This window comes from Ambystoma mexicanum, chromosome 3q, assembly GCF_040938575.1.
Source record: "Ambystoma mexicanum isolate Mex_15411 chromosome 3q, UKY_AmexF1_1, whole genome shotgun sequence".
NCBI classification, from domain to species: domain Eukaryota; kingdom Metazoa; phylum Chordata; class Amphibia; order Caudata; family Ambystomatidae; genus Ambystoma; species Ambystoma mexicanum.
In genome coordinates, this window is record NC_090926.1 from 591,347,117 (window position 1) to 591,362,586 (window position 15,470).

At 51.3% G+C, this 15,470-nt stretch overlaps 1 protein-coding gene across 9 annotated transcripts in view; it reads left to right on the plus strand.

The window, feature by feature from the left end:
• Nucleotides 1-15,470, plus strand: part of EP300 (E1A binding protein p300) — a 744,806-nt gene that overhangs the window by 249,407 nt on the left and 479,929 nt on the right. The window lies entirely within an intron of this gene.

A 15,470-nucleotide genomic window follows, 5' to 3' on the forward strand; every position in this document is an offset into this window, starting at 1 on the left:
AACGCTCTCCTCAACAAAATCACCACCTTGCAAACAAAAATTAACGCCAAACAAACCACCTTACTCAACAACCCCCCCCTACCAAAACACCCATAACCCCCTTGACCTCCTTTTCTCACACCCCTTTTAGCTTTACCCCACTCACCATCCTCGAGGTCGAAAACATCATTCGCAACTTAAAACCTTCCAACTGCCAAGGCGACTCCTGCCCAGCATTTAAGGAAGCGGCACATGACCTCGCTCCTTTTTATAACCACCTTCATTAACTCCTCATTCTTAACTGGAACGGTACCCAATAATTTAAAGGACGCATGGGTTATCCCTCTCTTAAAAAAAGACGACTCTAGACCTGAAACACCAACCAACTACTACCGTACCGTTCTTACTCAAAATACTTGACGGAGCAGCATACCTGCAGGTTCAGAACTACTTGGAAACCAACGACCTCCTCGGCTCAAGACAGTCGGGTTTCAGACCTAAGCACAGGACTGAAACGGCTCTTAGACGTCAACACCCAAATTGAGGACATTAAAGACAACGGTAAACTGGCCCTTCTACTTCTACTGGACCTATCCGCGGCCTTCGATTTGGTCAATCACCAAATACTATGTCGACATCTGAAGTCTGCCGCCCACTTTTCAGACAATGCATCCAATTGGATCAGGTCATTCCTTGACAATAGACACATGAGTTTTCTCTCCGTCCTCATCGGCAGATCCCACACCAGCCCCTTGTGGAGTCCCTCAAGGGCCTTGTGTCTCCCCAACTCTCTACAATGTCTTCACCAAACCACCATTTGATGTGGTTGACCATCTGGGCGTCACCTACACAAATTATGCCGATGACACCCAGATACTCATACCCTTCACTGGTGACTACATTGCAGACTCCAAAGCCCTCAATGACATCTACCTCGTCATCCAAGCATGGATGGCCCAACACGAGTTGTGCCTCAACGATGACAAGACTGAGCTTCTCATCTTAGGTACGCAACAGAGACTCAACAAACTGAGTTCTCTATTAGGTTCCTTTAACATTGACGGTAACCTAATTAAAGTATCCAAAGATACTAAAACTTTGGGCATTTATCTGGACTCCTCCTTGACTCCCACTAGACAAACCAATGCAGTAGCTACCTCATCTGTTTACACATGCAAATTGATCTCAGCCTGTCGCCCATTCCTTAACACTCAGAACTGCATCACCTTGGCCAGGACCTTGGTTATGTCCAAACTGGACTATTGCAAAGTTTTGTACCAAGGCACTAACTAGGGTAATCTTAAACTTCAGATTACCCAAAATAATGCCATCAGAGTGGCCCTCAATATCCCTCGTTCTGCTCACATCTCAGAGACCAGGAAGAACGTAAATTGGCTTTCAGTCGCCCAAAGAATCTCATTTAAAGCACTGGCCCTCATATACAAATGCGTAAACCATCAAGCCCCAACGTACCTTGCCTCACGATTTACACAGCATATTCCATCGCAAGCACTTGGAGCTGCACAATCCCAAGGTCTTGCGATCACTAGATTCAAGCTCCAATCTGCTGGAGGTGCCAGCTTCCCAATCCAGGCGGGCAAGTTTTGGAACACCGTACCTCTTTCTATCAGAACCCTACCTTCATTCAACCTATTCAAACACAAAGCCAAGCACTGGCTAGCCACATCTCACTAACAATCATTCCTCTGATCATGGCTGGCCCATTGGGTCCCTGTTATGCTCTGCTCCTTCACTACTGCTTTGTGTGTTGTGTTGCTCTGAATTGTAACGCCATTGTAGATTTTGTTCACAATTGTAACCACTGCAACTATGTCATGCCTGTAACGTTCTTCTAAGATATGCGCCTGGTTGCCCTTGGGCCTGGTCTGCGCTATATAAATATAACAAATACAAATACAAATGGATCTTGCGTTTATTAGATTGCAGTGAAGTTTGGAGGTGTTGTTTGGTTTGGTCTTTGTTGAGGTTTCCTTCCTGGTCGGTCAATTGTTGGACTGTGGGATTCGAGGTGTCAGCGTCTTCGAAGAGTTCTTCTAGATTTTGTCTTGGGTTTTTTGTGTTTTCATCGCATTCGTCTTCCGGGAGTTGTGGTTGTTGTTTGGAGGTTCCTCTTGTTTTGGTGATATAGGAGGTTATTGCGTTGGTCGTCTGTTTGCTGTTTTTGTTGGTTGTCCCTCTTCTGCTTGCTTGTTTTAGGTTGTTTGAAGTTGCTGCTTCTAGTGTTGGGTTGGATTGCGGTGGTGGCCTGCTGTCTGCGAGGTATGGAGTTAGGTAGAGGGATCTTTCTCTTCTGAGTTGCCTCGGTTTGTATTCCTGTCTTTGGGGGTCCAGTCTATGGTTGATCTTCTAAGATGCTGTTCTGGAGTGTTTGTTCTTTCGTCTCCGTCTTTTCCTTGGAATGGGTCGTTTGCGCAGCATTGTAAGATTGATAGTTTGTCTTTGTTAGGTGACGTCTAGTTGGTCCTGATTATTTGGTTTGGTTGTCTTGTGGTGTAGTGGAAGGGGGTGGTAAGGGTTATTAAGTTGGGTGTTATCGGTGGGTCTCTTTACTGTCATCTCCCTGAGCGCGGTTTACTGTGGTGAGCAGGCTGCGTGGGTTGGGGAGGGTATCTGTTGGTTGGAGGGTGGCTTGGACGGGCACTGTTTGGACTTTCGCCTTGTGATGCGAGAGGCCCTAGTTAGTGACCCCCCACCGTAATTCACTGGTGACTTGAGTTGGCTAGATTTGAGTGAGCTAGATTTGAAATACCTGTATAGTGGGAGAGGCCTATCAATGCAGTCTGGAGGTCACACAATACAATTTGGGCACAGAGGCCCTGCTATCAATGCAGTTTGGGGCAGTGGGTGGTGATTACATTGACCGACATTGGTTTTGCCTAGTGGTCTGGTATCTGGGGTAGAGTTGTACCTCTCCCCAACCCAAGCCACCCTACCTTACGGGTCCTTGTAGTTGCTGGTTGGCGGCTGGCCACTGGCTTCCCCTGCGGACACCTGCAGACACTTCCTGGAGCTGCCTCTGTTGGAGCCGTCGTTGGCCGCAGGGTCGTTGGCCGCAGGGTCGTTGGCCGCAGGGTCGTTGGCCGCAGGGTCGTTGGCCGCAGGGTCGTTGGCCGCAGGGTCGTTGGCCGCAGGGTCTGCCCTGTGAGGACCAGTGATGAAGGGCTCACCAATGCCCAATCAGAGCAGGGATGGGCGGGGTTGGGAGGCAGGAGGGGAACCGAGACCAGGAAGAGGGTGGGCGGGGGACGCTTCGGGGCCTGAGGGCCTGCTTTAGGCCCCAAAAATAAACAAAATTCACGAACTCCCAGAGATGGGCTTCCTCACCTTGCACCGGCTGCCTGCAAGTAACATAACTTCTGATGTTTGTTAATCTGCTTAGAATCACATGCTGTGCATAGGTCCGTCATCCAGTGGTCACTGCAGAGTATTGCATTTTGTTTTTCGTAGTCGAAAAGGGACGTCGACAAGGCGTGTCTGAAATACTATCCCTATAGTGACGTGCGTTGTACCCACAATCCCTCACGCGTCGAGGTCCCTCAGATTGTTTTTTTCCGTCCAGCTACTGTTCGCCTTTACGCGGAGCTCCTCGGGAGACATTGCAGATTTCTTCTCCTCGACCTTTGGTCGTTTTCCTATTTAATATATAACACATCGATCCCTCCTTCGACGCAGTTGTGAAGCTGTCTCCGCCGAGCAAGATCTTCGACGGAGGGGACGAGCGGAGGAGATCCTTCGGCGTTGCCGAACACGTGGCCTGGCCTCGCAGGCCAAATACAGTAGGGAGAGTGGGGTCGTGGGACATCTCTGGTTCTTTTCCGAGAATGCCTTTCCTTTTCCCCTTCCTTTCCCTTGGGGTCGTTATCACGATTTATTGCCTCGGCTATGGAGAGGACACCCTTTAGGTTTTGCCCGCTTTGCAAGGGCAAGTTTACTTGGAAGGACAAGCATTCACGGTGTAACCGCTGCTTGCCCCTCGATCACAAAGAGGAGGGTTGCACGGCTTGTCGGCTTCTTAAGCCAAAGACTCTAAAAGACCATAGGGTCAAGAGGTGGGCGGCCTATGCTATGTCGAAGGCCGATTCTTCACCCGCCGCTGCTACCACCGACAGTAACGAGGAACGTGATAACACGACCTCCGCTACGGAAGTCGTAGACCCCTCTAAAGAGCGCTTGCGCTCTTCGTCTGTCACCGGCCCCAACGGGCTCGGCTCACGCCCTGCTTATGGGGATGAACACCCCGGCGACACTGACGCACACGATACCACACAAGCACACAACCCATGGCTGCTCTTCGTCGAAGACGAAGAAAGCATCAGTGCCCAAGGAGACGCAGGTTCCACCGGCGGCCTCCTCGGACCGTTCAGGTTCGAAGCCCCTCTCGCAGCCGCGACCAGCGACTGGGCTTTCGGCAAATAAGGGCGCCGCCCCCAAACCATCGGCCGGAGCGCACCAGCAGAGAGCGCACGCCGCCGTAGAACGATCGACACCCGTAACGTCGAAACCACAGCCCAAAGCTGACAAACGAGTCACAGAGAGCTTGGCGAGGATCGTTGTAGCCGACGCCCAGAAGCGTACGCCGAAAGACACGTCGAGCGCTACGCAAAGGTCGAAAGACACGCCGAGAAAGCCCGAAGAAGGACAGGGACTACCCCCTTCAGTCGGGGGGACCCCCAGCACGCCGGAAGGCTTTTCGGAAGGCGACGGGACACTTTTCTCGACGTTATGGGAGAGGTCGAGCCGTTGTCAGCTAGATGACACTAATTTTCCCCCGCTAGACCGCTCAGGGGTACCCCATGAAACCATGGAAAGGCTCCATCTCTGCATGGAGAGAATGGAGAGGTTTATGAAGACCCAGAACCCTCCTACTCCCAAGAGAACAAGAGAAGGGCCTCAGGAGGACCCCAGGGCCAAAATCCTGAGTCTATTCAATCCCCAGCAGGACCCAGCCTCAGATTTCCATAATGTGTATGACCTCACTGGTGAGGAACAATACTTGGAGGAGGAGGATGAATTTGTGGACGATGAAGAGGGACAGAACCAGGAGGAAGGTCTGGAAGACAGCCCAGACATGGTAGTAGAAGGATTCGGAGAAAATCCAGAAGGACCTTCTCATCCCTGGCAATCCCCATCAGTATATTCGGACACTGATGTCCTGAACCTTAATCCTCCTGACAATTCACCTGTTAGGAACACGTATCCCATTGACGATCAGCCCACATTCAATGCCCTATTGCGCAGAACAGCACATTTCGAACTGGACACTGGGGAGATCTCTCCTGAAATAGACTTTGTGGAAAGAGTAATTAAGGAGAAACCCCCGGTCAGCCAGACCATTCCCCTCCTCGCTTCAGTGAAGAGAAGAATCATCCCTTCGCTATCCACACCCGCACTAATAAGAGGAGTTAATCCAAGAATTGAAAAACTTTTCACTCCTTCACCCTCAGACCCGCTGTACATCAGGGGACAGACATTCCATTCCGGATTCCCTTGTAGTAACTAATACAAGAAAGAGGGCAGGGGTGCCGCTGTCCACCAGCGAGGCAACACCTGACAAGGAGGGCAAGAGGTTATATGCCCTTGCAAAGAGAGTCACATCCTCGGCTGCCTTTTCGGCAAGAATTGCGAACAACAATTCTTTGCTAGCTAGCTACGCAGACGCGCAGTGGGCCAAACTGCGCAAAGACGCCGAAGAAGCGCCGGAACCTCTACGTACACGCCTGCTATCAACTATTGGCGAAGGAACCCAGGTCAACCAGAGTATTGTAAAGAACTCTCTGGATGCTGCAGAGACAGTGGGACGTTCCCTGGTTCAGGGAATACTCCTAAAACGCCATGTATGGCTGCGCAACTCGGGGTTCAAACCGGAGACACAGGCGTCTTTAATAAATAAACCTGTTGAAGACTCAAACCTCTTCGGGAAAGCGGTGGATGAGGCTCTGGAGATGGCTAAAAAAGAGTTCGATACTATCAAAACTCTTGACCAGATCTCTAAGCCCACTACCAGACGCGGCCATGGCAACAAACGCTTTTTTCGTGGCCAACACCAACAGCAGAATCAGCAGCAACACTACCCTGCCACCAATTATCAGACCAATAGTGGGCAGTACAGCCAAAGAGGCCAGCGCCGTGGCAAAGGGAGAGGTCGGGGGTCCACCCCCAGAGGCTCCCAAGCCCCCAATAACACCAAGTGACGCGAAGATTCGCGGCCCCTCCCATGCAGCACCGGTCGGGGGCCGGATAACATCCTTTCTTCCAGCATGGGAGGGAATAACGTCAGACCGCTGGGTACTTTCCACCGTAGCCCACGGATACTGCATCGAATTCAACGGTTCCCCAACATACAGACCCCTGAGGGGACGACGCATGACACCGGAACACCTTGCCATCCTTCAAGACGTACAACTGCTGGAAAAAGGAGCCATGGAGGTCGTGCCTCTATCTCGGGTAACGGAAGGTATTTATTCAGTGTACTTCCTTGTACCCAAAAAGGATCTAACCATGCGCCCTGTATTAGATCTGCGCCCAGCGAACAAGTTTATCAAACCCCAGAAGTTTCGTATGGTGACCTTACAGGAAGTGATCCCACTGCTATCACAGGGAGATTACATGACAACATTGGACATGAAAGATGCATACTTTCATATTTTAATGTTGCCAGCGCACAGAAGATACCTCAGGTTCATGATAGAGGGCAAACACTACCAGTTCAGAGTGCTACCCTTCGGCATAGCATCGGCACCAAGGGTATTCACGAAGGTACTGGCAGTGGCAGCAGCCCACCTGCGCAGGTTGTCCATCCCAGTTTACCCTTACCTCGGCGACTGGCTCATAACGGGGGATTCTTACGAAACATGCTTCTCCAATACCCAAAAGACTGTAGACCTTTTGTTCCAGTTGGGCTTCTCCATCAACGAAAAGAAGTCCAGCCTAGACCCCAGCCAAATCAAACAATTCCTAGGGGCTCTAATTCAAACAAAGGACGGCCTCGTCTTCCCCTCCAACGAGAGGGTCCAAAACATGCTGTTTCAGATCCCTCAATATGTGACCGGTCGAGAGGTGACGGTACGCAAAGCAATGCGCTTGCTAGGCATGATGGCGTCGTGTATTTATTTGGTACCTCACGCGCGCCTGCGCCCTATGCAAGAGTGGCTCAACAGCCAGTGGTGTCAGGCCAGCGGACTATGGGACGATCTAGTGGTGGTCTCGCAGGCCTTGGTTCTCTCGCTACGGTGGTGGACAAAGGAAAACCTGGAAAGAGGGAAACCCTTTGCCACACCCGCGGCAGAAGCCACTCTAACCACAGACGCATCCCTCACAGGATGGGGGGCTCACCTATCCCATCAGACTGCTCACGGAGTGTGGACTCCGAACGTAGCATCCAAACACATAAATCTACTGGAGCTACTAGCTGTGTTCAAGGCGCTAAAAGCCTTCCAGGAACACCTACAAGGCAAGACTGTGTTGGTCCTTACAGACAGCACCAAAGCCATGTACTACATCAACAAGCAGGGGGGCACCCACTCTCCAGGACTGTCCAAACTGGCCCAAAATATATGGAAGTGGGCTCTCAAACAAAACATGTTCCTACTGTCACAACATGTACCAGGGGAACTCAATCTGCTGACAGACAAACTCAGCAGAGATTTCCCCCTGCCCGAAGAGTACGAATGGCGACTGCACGAAGACATCGTCTTCGACGTCTTCACACAATGGGGATTCCCAGAAATAGACCTGTTCGCAACCCTGGAGAACTCACAATGCCAAAGTTACGCCTCCAGGTACCCCCAGAACCAATCCAAGGGGAACGGTCTGTCGATGCAATGGTCAGGGAAGTTTGTTTACGCTTTCCCCCCCCCCCCGACTCCCCTTCTCAACAAGGTGGTGCACAAGATGCACCAGGAACAAGTGACCATGATACTGGTGGCCCCAATGTGGGCCCGACAGCCATGGTTCGCTCACTTGATGGAGATGTCTCTATCTCCCCCAGTGAAACTCCCCTGCCCTTACAACATGCTGTCACAAGACAAGGGCAGGACTCTGCATCCATGCCCCCAGAACATGAATTTAGCAGCTTGGCTCCTCAGATCATAGAATTCGGACATCTACAGCTCCCGCAGAGATGCATGGACATCCTCAGGGAAGCCAGAAAAACCTAACACTCGCCACTGCTATTCTAGTAAGTGGAAGAGATTTGTCATCTGGTGCAGAGGAAAAAGCATCAACCCGATCGACTGCTCTCCCACACATATTGTTCTATACCTGACCCACTTATTGGATTCAGGTCTAGTGTTCAATTCCATTAAAGTCCACCTAGCGGCACTTTCTGCATACACCACTTCCCAACTCAAGTTGTCGTGGTGGAAGATCCCTGTTATAAAGGCTTTCATGGAGGGAGTAAAGAGAATACACCCCCCAATAGCTGACCCAACTCCCGGATGGGACCTTAACGTGGTACTTACCAGACTCATGGGCTCACCATTCTAACCCATGCACAAAGCATCTCTTAAACACCTCACTCTTAAGACTGCTTTTCTAATAGCCATCACCTCCATCAGGAGAGTAAGTGAACTACAGGCTCTTTCTGTTCTAGACCCCTTCGTTACAGTTCAGAGATAAGGTGGTTCTACGCACGCACCCAAGGTTTGCTCCGAAATTCATCTTGAAATTCCACGTAAACCAGTCTATAGAACTGCCAACGTTCTTTCAAAATCCTTCCAACTTGGGAGAAAAAACTATGCACACACTAGATGTGCGCAGAGCGGTCATGTTCTACATGGAAAGAACCAGACCACTGAGGAAGAGTAATCAGTTCTTCGTCTCGGTGGCAGCAGGAAGAGAAGGGGATGCAGTTTCAAAGTCCACTATTTCTAGATGAATTGTTCAATGCATCACTCTCTGCTATACTCTTGCTAAGAGAGAACTACCCTTTAAGCCAAGAGCACACTCTACTCGAGGCACGGGGGCGTCCATAGCATTCATTGCAAATGTTCCCCTTGAGTCCATCTGCAAAGCGGCTACCTGGAGTTCTGTGCACACCTTTACAAAACACTACTGTCTAGATGCACACTCGAGATCTGACTCCCAGGTGGGACAGGTAGTATTAAGACATCTTTTCTCTACTGTTCCTTCTCATAACCCACCGCCAACTCTGGGTACTGCTCGCTAGTCTATGCACAGCATGTGATTCTAAGCAGATTAACAAACATCAGAAGACAATGCATTACTTACCATAAAAGCATTTCTGATGGTTGTATCTGCTTAGATTCACATGCGCCCACCCTTCCTCCCCGCTCTGATGGAAGGAACATAGACTTCCTTTTATATCTCTCTTTTCTGTACTCGCGTCTAGAAGGCTCCCTCAGGGCAGAAAAATACAAACAGAGGGACCTCGACGCGTGAGGGATTGTGGGTACAACGCACGTCACTATAGGGATAGTATTTCAGACACGCCTTGTCGACGTCCCTTTTCGACTACGAAAAACAAAATGCAATACTCCGCAGTGACCACTGGATGTCGGACCTATGCACAGCATGTGAATCTAAGCAGATACAACCATCAGAAATGCTTTTACGGTAAGTAATGCATTGTCATATCGTAAACCAAGAGAGCCTGCGCTAAAATTGAGAATCCTCGTAGGTCGGCAGGCGGCCCCGGTTTCGCTGCGCTGGGGGGGGGGGGTGTCTCTCCATCTAAAATGAACCAACTGAGGGGGCTACTCCACGATTCGTTGGGGGTGGGGGGGCAAGGCATGTAAGGCCGTAGGTTCCAGCCTATTGTATAGAAATTATCCGTAATGCAAGTCCTCTAGGGCTTGTTGGACCTAGCTTGGGGAGTAGGGATGTGAGGGTATTGGAGGGGGTGCTAGTGGTGGGAGTTTCCCAGGGTGACCGTTGCGGGTTAACAGTGGCAGTGAATAGTTAATGATGTGCGTGTGCTAGCCAGGGCCCCCATCTAATTGTCTCTCATGTGGACTGGTGGGCAGGGTTTTGCAGTGAGTGTGATGCGAGTGTATCCACAGCGAAGGCTGCTGGCTTAGCTTGGGTGTTTGTAGGGTTGGAATGTTGTGGGAGGGATCTTGGTGGATCAGTAAAGCCACAACCAATGCTGCTGGCTTACCTGGAGTTCTAGACGGCGGGCAATGTTGTTGAGGAGTGTGATGGTGTCACGTGAAGCTGCTGCGAGAGCTGCCGGTCCCAGAGTTATGATCGAAGGTGGATATTGGTGTAGTATTCACGGGGTGCAGTGGCTTAGAGTATTTGGAAGAGCCAGGTTTTAAGGGCTTTCCTGAATTTCAGGTGGTTTTCGATGTGAATGTGTAGGGGGATGGAATTCCAGATGATTGGTGCTTGGGCAGAGGAGGAGCAGCCGAGTCTTATGGAGTTATACAGTGGGATCACTAGGCAAAAAAAATGTATTGCGAGATCTGAGGTTCCTGGAAGGTCGGTAAGGGACAATATTGTCTCGTAGGAATTCAGGACCAGTGTTGTGGATTACGCGATGGCTGATGCACATGGCTTTGAAGGTGGTGTGTCGAGCAGTGGGGAGCCAGTGGAGGACTCTCGGGGTAGGGCTGATGTGTTCTCTGGCGGGAAGGTTAATGAGCAGGCGTGCTGACGCATTTTGGATTCTTTGGATTTTCTGTAGTTAAGATGCGGGGACTCCTAGGTAGAGTCAATTTGCATAGTCCTAGCGGGAGCGGATGATTGAGTTGATGGCTGAGAAATCGTAGGGATAGGTGAGGTAGGGGGAAAATCCTCCCGAGGATACGTAAATGAAAAACAGGTTTTGGATATGTTGGTTGTATTTGGTGAGGGATAGATCTCAGTCGAATTTCCATCCAAGATTTTTAACCCCATTTGAGGGTGCTGGTGGTTGTCCTAGTGATTCGGGCCAAGGGATAGGTTGGCGGATGCGGGATGTTTTCCCACAGAGTAGGATTTCAGTTTTTCTAGGGTTGAGGATGAGGTGGTTGGTCGTCATCCAGTGATCAATGTCAGAGGCACAATGCTAGGTCCGGGCCGCCGGATCCTTTGGTATTTAGGATTTTGAGGATGATCTGGGTATCTGTGTAATTGCAGCATGTATGGTTGTACGAACGGATGATTGTGGGAATTGGTTGTATGTAGAAATCTAAGATTAGGGGTGACGTGGATGCTCCTTGGGGTGGGGGGTCACCTTTGCAGACTGGACGTGGTATGGATGTGAATTGGTTGAGGTCCATGATTTGCGACCAGGTAGAGATGAAGGAATAGATCCACGACAGAGCTGTGTTTTTGATTCCTAGTGTTTGTAGTCTAATAAAATGTGATCGATGGTATTGAAAGCTGCGGACATGTTGAGAAGGATGACTACCACACAGCCGTCTGCATCCCAGATGGAGACTAGAGAGGCTTTTGTTCCCTTAGTTGTCTGAAAGCTTATTGGGCTGGGTCTAGGTTATTGGATTCAGCAAAATGGCCAAGCTGTATGTAAACCGCGCGGCCAGTCTTTTTAGTGATGGTGTGTATTGGAGATCAGTAGTTTTGGGGAAGAAGTGGGTCAAGCATTGTTTATTTGAGAATGGGTTTGGTGTAGGATGCTTTTAGGCCTTTCGGGAAGGTTCCTGAAGTGAGTGAGTGGTTAAGGATTGCATCAGCGACGTTGCCTGCACAGGTGGCGCTTAGTATTTTCTTGAGCAATGTCGCTGGGCATGGGTCTTCCGGGAAGCCTGATGGGCGGCTGGCTGCTAACAGTGAGAGGAAATCTTGGCGTCGGGGAGCCGAGTCTTTAAAGTTTCCACTCATTCAGTCAGAAACTGTTCTGAGAGACAGGCAGTCCTCTTTTGTTGTCTTTGCTATAAAACCACAGACCGCGGAGTCGGAGCTATAAAAGCGACCGCGGAGTGGGCCGTAGAGTCAGGGAGCAGAGTCTTTGGGTCTTCAGCCTCTGCAGGCTATGCAGCTTACTGGTCTGCATCAGCCTCTCACCTTCACTTTTTACCAAACTTTTTCTTGGTCCCCGGATTGGGACATGGATTGTGACACGGAACGGGTCCGGGAGGACACCTCCTCCCAGCAGTGCGAACAAGGTATCCCAGAACAGAGAAGCTGGAAAACGCGAGCGAGAAGGGGAGCAGCCAGAATAACGCGCTGTGCCGACAAGCGGCGCCGAGCAGACGCCTGGTTCCATACAAACAAGTAAGCTATTTTGGTAAAGTACATTAAGGGAAGCGTGCAAAATGGCGAGCGGGAGACTGCAGGGATTACCCTTTGATCCTGCTTGCTGGCCCAGGGGCCATTTGCTATATATTCCCTAGCCTCGGGCTTTAAAGCTTAGCAAGGGTAGGGGGGGGAGTGAGAAACCTACTGCCCGAGCTCTAGGGAGACAGCCACCCAAGCCAGTGACATCACCCCCTCCATATCCTGGAGCTCTGATTCGGCTGGTTTACAGAATTTCCCTCGGAAGTGATTGGGACTCTGCCGGGGCTCCCTGGGACAGTCGCTGCACTCTGGGATGGTCGCCTCATATGGGATGCAGCCCACCAAGGCCAGGAACATTACCCCTGAGTAACCTGGAGCTCTGCCAGGATTGCATTACAGCTTCTCCCTCCGGGAAAGGTCGGGGACCCTGTCTGTGCTCCCTGGAGCTGCTGTGGTGCTTGGGGATGGTGCACCCACATGGTCAACGGATGTCCAAGGCCGGAGACATCACCTCCAACCGTCCTGGAGTTCTGGCTGGGCTGCGTTACACGGGTCACCAAGAATTCCAGGATGGTTGAATATGATGTCCCCAGCCGTGGGCATCAGTTTACCATGTGGGTTGACCATCCCCAAGTGCAGCGCCAGTACCAGGGAGCCTTGGCTGGGTCTTCTTCCTTTCCCAGAGGGAGAAGCTGTAACGCAACCCTGCCAGAGCTCCGGGGGTCGTAGGGGAGGGCGGTGTCCTATACCTGGCCTTGGGCAGCTGACTCGCATGTGGATTGAACATCCACAAGCCCAGCGGTGGTTCCCGGGAGGCCCGGGACATTCCCTGTACATTCCAGGAGGGAGAATCTGTACCACATGCCAGCCAGAATACCAGGATGGTCGGAGGTGATGCCTCTCGGCTTGGGAGCCTTGTTTACCATGTGGGTCGACCGTCCCCAGGCCAGCTGCAGTCCGGGGAGTACCGGCAGGATCCCCATTCCCCCCCCGGAGGTGACATCTGTAATGCAGCACAGCCAGAGGTGCAGCCTGGGCTTGCGGACGGTCCACCCACATGGGAGACGGCCGGTGGGGGTCAATTTGTGGCCTGACACCGCAGTTCTGTCCCTGCCCACCAAAATATCTCCCTAGACGGCCCACTCCCACCCACACCAACAATCTAGCCCCAGTCACCCCACTGACAATGGGCCCTAACCGTAGAATTACAAAATATACTACTCGCATAATGTTGTAGCTGCTCGCGTAGAAAAAGCTGTAAACGAAACAGAGCATTTATTACCTATGGTCACCCCAGCAAAAACAAATCATTACTACTCTCCAATCAACACCCCTTTCAAACAATGCCTGGTAGTCTACTGATCCTCACCCACCAGTAAAAACACATTTGACCCTTCCTAGGGGCAGATTACAAGATTGCACTAGCAATCTGCCCTCAGGGAGGGCTTCATGAGAGCCCCCCCCATCCATTTGGGGTGGGGGGAGAGGGCCACCCCTTTCATTTTGGCAAAAATCCTGGTTGTCTATTGGCCCCACACCCAAATCTCCTTTATTTTTTTGAAGTGGGGGCAGATTATCACCCTTCAGGCCCCGGGGGGGGGCCAAGCCTGCAGCCCCATCCTTTAGGAGGCCTGTCCCATCATTTCTGGTGCCCCCCCAAATGGATGGGGGCATTTCATGTAGCCCTCCCTGGGGGCAGATGCCCCTTCTTAGGAGCAGAAATCTACATGAGGTGGCCCCATCCACGTGGGGTGAGAGGGTTACCCCTCTTTCATGACCTAAAAAATCCTGGTGGTCTAGTGGTCCCCCCTAACCTCCCAAACAAAACATTTTTGTTTTTTTTGTTTGAGTCCCTTCCCTATGGACATATGGGTACCCATCTGCCCCAGGGGGGCCCAAACCTGCAGCCTCATGCTTTGGGGGGCCTGGGGTAGAGGGCTGCTTACATAGTAAGCAGCCCCCCATGTCGCAGATCCCTGGTGGTCTGGTGGCATTGATGGGTGCGGATCGAGCGCTCTGCACCCAATCTGTGCCCAGCAATGCTTCCAACAAAGGTGGTGTTGGAAAGGGGTGAGGTTCCCCTTTCCAACGACTCGTCCCTCGATCTGAACGGCACAATAGTGCCGCAGATGAAGGGAGAGAAAGGTGGAAACTCACCTTTTATTTTCACTGCGGTAGCCGCAGTAAAAATTACTTTGCTTCACGTCAGCCCGCATTACCTCTTCCTCACATAGCCTGTGGGTTGGATTTCAGCTTTGCACACGTCCAACGCCATTCCAGGAATTCGGGGAAGAACGAGTGTCAAGGTGGGACTAGACTGGGTGGGAGTACAGCTGAAGGCTGTGCTTCTCTAGCAAAGTCAGTCAGGGGGTTCTAAACAGCAGCAAAAAGTTTGGTGGTTGACACGTGGAGGGAAAATTACATGCACATGAAATCTTTCCTAACACTGCCCTCCTTCCTATGCTGCTGCCGCTCATTGACCTGTTTGATGTTGCCTGTGTTGCTGCTAGGCCGCCTGGTGAGTTAATTGTGCTTTGTGCCGTCTCCTCTCTCGCTCTTTCCCCACCTCCTTGCCCTCTCCTTCTCCATTTCCACTATCTACTGTTACTCCATCACTTATCCTACCCCTCTTTCGAAGTCTGGTAGGAAGACGTTCAAGGAAGATCTGATCTCTAACCAAGGCCTGCCCATCAGTGACACAGAAGTCAATGCTTCTTCCAGGCAGACTTTCACCGACATACTCTGTTGCTCCCTTTCTGGATCTATGGACTTCCCACATGGGCCCTGCCCTCTCCCCTTTCTTTGTCCCCCATTAATGGTGGTTCCAGTTGGGGAAGTACTCTTGACATGCTTATCTTCTAGGTGCTTATTGTCGATCAGAATGGCACTAGCCTGGCCAGGGCTCTCGACCCAACCTCCTCCTTGATGGGTGTCTTCTGTCTCTGATCAACCTTCCTCCCTTCCCATGCCTCTCTCTGCCACCCCCCCTTGTCACTTCCCCTTCACATACTGGCTTATCACATCTTTATAACCCTCCCCGGAAGACCTTCAAAGGTGGCAACTGGCTTCACCAAGCTGTCAACTCTCGCTCTGCTGTTAAACACTACTGATATCGGTCTCCTTCTTGAAGACTTTGATGTTCTCGCTCTTACTGAGACGTGGTTCACGGCCAGCTCGATCACAGCTTTTGACACACTACTCCCTGAGGTCTACAAGATCCTTTCCAAGCCCAGCCCTAACCGGTCTGGAGGTGGAGTGGCCTTGATCTTCCTTTAGTGGGGCCCTGCTAC